The sequence below is a fragment of the Rutidosis leptorrhynchoides genome, chromosome 11, assembly GCF_046630445.1.
Source record: "Rutidosis leptorrhynchoides isolate AG116_Rl617_1_P2 chromosome 11, CSIRO_AGI_Rlap_v1, whole genome shotgun sequence".
Classification (NCBI taxonomy): domain Eukaryota; kingdom Viridiplantae; phylum Streptophyta; class Magnoliopsida; order Asterales; family Asteraceae; genus Rutidosis; species Rutidosis leptorrhynchoides.
This window is the reverse complement of record NC_092343.1, coordinates 98,546,849-98,553,776: the sequence shown is the minus strand read 5'-3', so window position 1 is coordinate 98,553,776 and position 6,928 is coordinate 98,546,849. Positions and strand designations below refer to the sequence as shown.

Genomic DNA, 6,928 nt, shown 5'->3' with positions numbered 1-6,928 from the left:
TTTACATATGTATTTCATTGTTAATACACTTAATAATATATTTACTTATCATTTAACATAATTAACCAAGTGTATCAATATCTTAATATGATTCATATGTACCTAGTAAGACGTTGTTATAACGATAATCGTTATATATATCGTTTTCGAGTTTCTTAAATTAATAGTCTCATTTTTATGTATATAACTCATTGTTAAAATACCTAATGAGATACATACTTATAATAAAAACATGTTAACTATATATATAACCATATATATGTCATCGTATAGTTTTTACAAGTTTTAACGTTCGTGAATCACCGGTCAACTTGGGTGGTCAATTGTCTATATGAAACATATTTCAATTAATCAAGTCTTAACAAGTTTGATTGCTTAACATGTTGGAAACATTTAATCATGTAAATATCAATCTCAATTAATATATATAAACATGGAAAAGTTCGGGTCACTACATCGCCTTCTTCTCGTCTCCATCGGTTAAGTCGACTATGAACCCATCAGATGAATTGGGGATGGCTGATTGGTTGATTCATTCTGGTGACGTTACTTCCGGAGCTAGTGTGAACATCCATGTCGGAATAGTTGTCGGATTCCGAAGAACTTGAACTAGTGATGAGTTCCATTTCGTACGATTGAGTAAAAGGTTTTTTTCCCGGTATGAAATGATTTTTGGCTATCGGATGGTATTCTAATTAAATAGAATATCTATACATAGTACAGAAGATCCCGTAGATTACGGAGGGAATTAAGGAAACGTGTCAGATAAAGTCTACAGTAACAGATACGCTAAGATATGAATTTTGTCTATACACTATTCATGCAGTCAATGCAGTAAAACTTGTCTAGACTAAGAATGATAAGTAGGTATTTTCCTAAGGATGATAAGCAAGTAATTTTCGACACGAAATGATAAGCAAAACTTTTGACATGCAGACACGGTCGAAGTCCAGACTCATTAATGCATCTAAAAAACTATCAGTTAGACACACTAATGCAAGACCTAGTTCGCTAAGACCACCGCTCTGATACCAACTCTAATTCCCCGTCCTAATCCATCTGGACGAATACATTACATTTGGTTACATCGCGAGGTACTTGACCTCTATATGATACATTTTGCAAACATTGCATTTGTTTTTAAAAGACAAACTTTCATTACATCGAAAGTTACGGCATTCATACCATTTCATAATATATCCAACTATAATTGACTTAATAATAATCTTGATGAACTCAACGACTCGAATGTAACGTCTTTTGAAATATGTCATGAATGACTCCAAGTAATATTTCTAAATGAGCAAATACACAGCTGAAGATTTCTTTCATACCTGAGAATAAACATGCTTTAAAGTGTCAACCAAAAGGTTGGTGAGTTCATTAGTTTATCATAATCGATCAATTTCATCATTTTAATAGACCACAAGATTTTCATTTTCATTTCTCATAAATATACATCTCATGCATAGAGACAAAAATCATTCATACGGATTGAACACCTGGTAACCGACATTAACATCATGCATATAGAATATCCCCAAAATAGAAATCCATCTGTATAATATAAACTCGAAGTACTAAAGCATACCATTTTCCAGTATAGGGGGAGTTAGTGCCAGTAGATCTACCTTTAGGATTCGCATCAATTAGGGTGTCTGTTCCCTAATTCTTAGGTTACCAAGCTAAAAGGGTGATATTTGATTTCGATAATCCAACCATAGAATGTAGTTTCGATTACTTGTGTCTATTTCGTAAAACATTTATAAAAACAGCGTATATATTCTCAGTCCCAAAAATATATATATTGCAAAAGCATTTAAAAATGGAGCAAATGAAACTCACAATACTGTATTTTGTAGTAAAAATGCATATGACGACATTGAACAATGCAGGGTTAGCCTTGGATTCACGAACCTAAACCATTTGTATATTTATTAATATACATAATTATAATCAAATAAGTTTATATATTATATCTTAAATTATATATTGTATGTATTTAGTTTGTGTATATATTCAAGATGTTTAATATTTATATAGTTATATTAATATATATATATATATATATATATATATATATATATATATATATATATATATATATATATATATATATATATATTTGATTAATATTTTAATAAAATACCTAGCTTGTTATATAAGAATATTTATATAAATTTTGTTAGTATAATTAAAATATATTTATGACCTTAATAATATTTTCAAAACTTTTACTTTCATAAACGTAATTATTTTTTAATAATAATGGTATAGGCAATACTGATAATAATAATAATAATAATGATAGTTTTTTAATGAAAAACAAAATAATAATTTTAGTAAATATCATAATGACAATAATAATAACACTATTAATAATGATAATCTTAGTAATGATAATAATGATGATAATAACAGTGTTAGTAATAATAATCAGATTTATCATAAACATCGTGTTTAATTTCTAACTTATTATTATAGTTCCTATAATTTTAATTTCATAGCTATATTCATAACTGCATCTGAATTCATATAATTTCATAACTATTTTCTAGAATTTTACCACAACAACTTTTATTATTATCTTTATAATATAGACGTTATTAACCTTTTTGTAATCATGTTAATAATAGTAACGGTAATACTACTACTATAATAATACTACTAATAATAATATTAATAAAGTTAATACTAATAACCTTTAAATGATAATACTAATAAGTTTTAATTGTTATTACTTATAATAAATGATATTCATAATACTTAATAATAATAACATCAAATATAACACTAATTCTTTATGATTATAATACTAATAACAATAATAATAATAATAATAATAATAACAATAACAATAATAATAATGATATAAAAATACAACCTTTGAAGAATTCAAGTTCCAAAAAAAAATACGCCATTGTCCAGGCTCGAACCCGAGACCTCTCGCTCATCGTAATCACCTCATAACCAATCCTCCATTTGTAATTATCTATTAAATTCCTACTCACTTAAATATAAACCGTATACTGTGTTTTCCATCTTCTTCATTCTCACAACACAATCGACCAAGATCAAACCATACAGATTGCTAAAATATTCATTAATTTAGGATTTGAAAACAAAATAGAAATCATTGGTGAATGATTAAATTAGTTAAAAAAAAATTAAAATAGAATGAAAGGAGCTGTACAGCTCGTTTGCTTCACTCAAGAACCCAAACATCAAACTTGATTTTAAAAGCGTTTCAGATCACGACTCCTACACAAAACAAGTTCTAAATCACTCATATAAACTTTCTACATCCTTAATTGAACCTAAATAATCAACAGGAAATTGAATTTTACCATGAACAAAAATGTTGACTTTTTAGAACGAAGCTTTGACTCAGAAATTCAGATTCGATATTAAAATTTGGATAATGGAACTTTGCAGATATTTTCTATAGTGGATTCTTAACAGAATCACATTAACACATTTTGAATTTGATTTCGTGATCGACTTTTTTAAAAAATTTGACACAAGAATAGGGTCGAAGCTGTTCTTCTTGGTTTTTCTGTTTGGATATCTCAATTGCAGTAAATATTATCACTTTATGTAAAGTGTATTCGAATATTTGCAGCTGTTAACAATAGTACAATTGATTTGTTATTTAATGGGGCCTTGTTGACAGAATCAGGATCAGATACAGAAAATAAGAAAAAAATAAAAAAAAAGGGAAAAGGATGTGTAACAGATTTTGGTTGTTTATGTTGATAGAATCTGTAATGGTAATACTTTTAAAGACAGAAACAAGTTTTTAGAATAGTTTGATCGTGAAATCACATGGATATCATACAGATCCCTCTATTATTTATACTTTATATAATTAAATTAATATATATATATATATATATATATATATATATATATATATATATATATATATATATATATATATATATATATATATATATAATTAATAATAATAATAATAATTAATAATAATAAACAATAATGATACAAAAAAAATATAAGAATGATAACAATTATATTATTGATAATAAAAATACATTGTTATTATTTTCTACTAGTAATAACTATAAAAATAATAATGATATTAATAATAATAATAATATTGTTAAAAATAATAATAATATGAGAATATTGTTAATCAACAATAATGATAATAATAATAATCATAATAATACAATAATAATGTAATCAATTACATGTATCATATAATACTAATATTAATATTTATATTTTTTAATGAAAGTAAATATAGCAACTATGTTTTATTTTGCAATTACATGTATTAATATTATATGTTATGAATTATGTAATGTCATAATAATATATACATTGAATATTTAATTTTCATATGTATAATAGTATTCATACAATCAATAATTTTGTATCTCAACCATATATATATATATATATATATATATATATATACTACTTACATATTTAATTATATTTTTAAATATCAGTTAAATAATATATTAACGACAATAATAATAATGAAAGTAATGAAACTAATATTAATATATAAATTATATTCAAACTTGTAATTTTAATGTAATACCATTTATTATTTATGTAATATTATATTATGTGATGCCATTTGCTGAATAGTTAATATTTATATATTTTATATATATATTTAACTGAAATCTTATATAGATTCATAATAACATATATATATATATATATATATATATATATATATATATATATATATATATATATATATATTAACAGTAGCTTAATTATCCTAATCATTACATTCCAATTAATTAAAATATTCTTTATTAAATCATAATAATATATATTCTTTTATTTATATTTATATAATATATATACATATTTATTTACAAATAATTGTTCGTGAATCGTCGGGATAATCAAAGGTCAAATGAATATATGAAACAGTTCAAAACTTTTTCAAGACTTAACATTACAGATTTTGCTTATCGTGTCAGAAACATATAAAGATTAAGTTTAAATTTGATCGGAAATTTCCGGGTCGTCACATTTTTCTGGTAGTTTATTTAACAGCACTGCAGAACAATTTGCATTTATTGAAACAGCTGAGAGTTCTTCCATTTTCTTTCTATTTGTGATTAGATCTTTTAAGAATTTAGCATATCTTGGCATTCCTGAAATCACATCAATGAAAGGAAGATTGACATTTATTTGTTTAAACATATTCAAAAATTTGGATTGCTCGGCTTCAAGTCTTTCTTTTCTCATTTTACTCGGGTAAGGAAGTGGTGGTAGGTATAGTTTAACATAAGGCTTTGCCTTAACTGTGTTATCTTCATTAACCTTTTCAACTACCGGTCCTGTTTCCTTCTCTTGCTTAGGCCGTGGTGCTTGTGGAGTAGGAATAGAGTCATAATAAATTACAGGTATTTCAGGTGGCTTAAGTGTAATACCACTTCTTGTGGTAATGGCTTTAGCTGTTTCATTTAGGGGGTTAGCATTTGTATCGCTAGGTAGACTCCTCGGTTTTCTTTCACCTATCAACTTTGCTAGGTTACTTACTTATTGTTCCAGATTTTGAAAAGAAGCTTGTTGATTTCTAAATGCTTGAGCATTTTGTTCATTCGTTTGTTTCTGAGATGTGAAAAATTGAGTTTGAGATTCAACTAGCTTCGACATCATATCTTCTAAATTTGGCTTTTTATCATCGGTTTGTGGTGGTTTATTTTGAAAAATAGGCCTTTGCTGGTTGTAAGTATTATTGGATACTTGTTGATTGCTAGGACCTTGTTGGTTGTTGTATGGAACATTTCGGTTATAATTCTTATTTTGATTGTAGTTTGGTCTTGGCGGTTGATAATTATTCTGATAATTATTTCCAGGCCTTTGGTTCATGTATGAAACATTCTCTCTTTGTTCCATTGTTTGTTCAATATTGAGACAATCTTTTGTCAAATGTGGTCCTTCACACTGCTCACAACTAATTCGTATTGCGTGAATAACTTTAGTCATCTTTTCCATTCTCCTCTCGAAAGCATCTATCTTTGCGGAAATGGAATCAAAGTCATGGCTAGAATTGGCTCTAGCTGCTTTAGATGATCTAACGATGTCTTTTTCTTGATGCCACTCATGTGAGTGGGAGGCTGTGTTATCAATAATTTTATAAGCTTCAGTTGCGGTTTTCTTCATAATGGAACCACCAGATGCTATGTCGATGTCTTTTCGTGTAGTAATGTCGCATCCTTGGTAGAATATTTGTACTATTTGATAAGTGTCTAAACCATGTTGAGGACATCCTCTCAACAACTTTTCGAATCTTATCCACGCTTCATATAAAGTTTCATTTGGCTTTTGTGTGAACGTAACAATTTCTCCTTGAAGTCTCACGGCTTTAGATGCCGGAAAGAATCTTTTAAGAAATTTTTCAACTAAAACATCTCATGTATCAATTGCCCCTTCAGGTAACGATTCTAACCAATCTTTGGCTTCTCCCTTTAAAGTCCAGGGAAATAACATGAGATAGATCTGTTCATCCTCAACTTCTCTGATTTTGAATAGAGTACAAATCCTATTAAAGGTTCAAAGATGTTCGTTTGGATCTTCTTTTGGCGTACCACTAAATTGGCATTGATTAGTTACCATGTGTAGGATTTGTCCTTTGATTTTATAATCTGGTGCGTTAATGTCTGGTTGAGTAATTGCATGACCTTGGCCCGTGCGTGTGGCTCTCATTCGATCCTCCATACTTAGAGGTTCCTGATTTTTCATAATTGAATTTGTTGAATCTGAATCACTAGGGGATTCTGATTTAATGGTTTCTTCCTCTATAATCTCTGGTTGAATGATTTGTGGTTCAGGAGGAATAATTAGTGGTTCAGGATCTCTGAATTGTCCTTGAATATCCTCCGGGTTCTCAATTGTGAGGCCGTGTTCAAAGAATGGATTATCGGAAATTTGA

The 6,928-nt window shown here is 27.5% G+C and overlaps 1 non-coding gene across 1 annotated transcript; it reads left to right on the top strand.

Annotated features, from left to right (window-relative positions):
• The first annotated feature begins 6,247 nt into the window (after positions 1-6,247).
• Positions 6,248-6,354, top strand: LOC139878895 (small nucleolar RNA R71). The gene has a single exon (XR_011769757.1). It is a non-coding gene; the product is annotated as a small nucleolar RNA R71 (small nucleolar RNA).
• Positions 6,355-6,928: the final 574 nt, after the last annotated feature.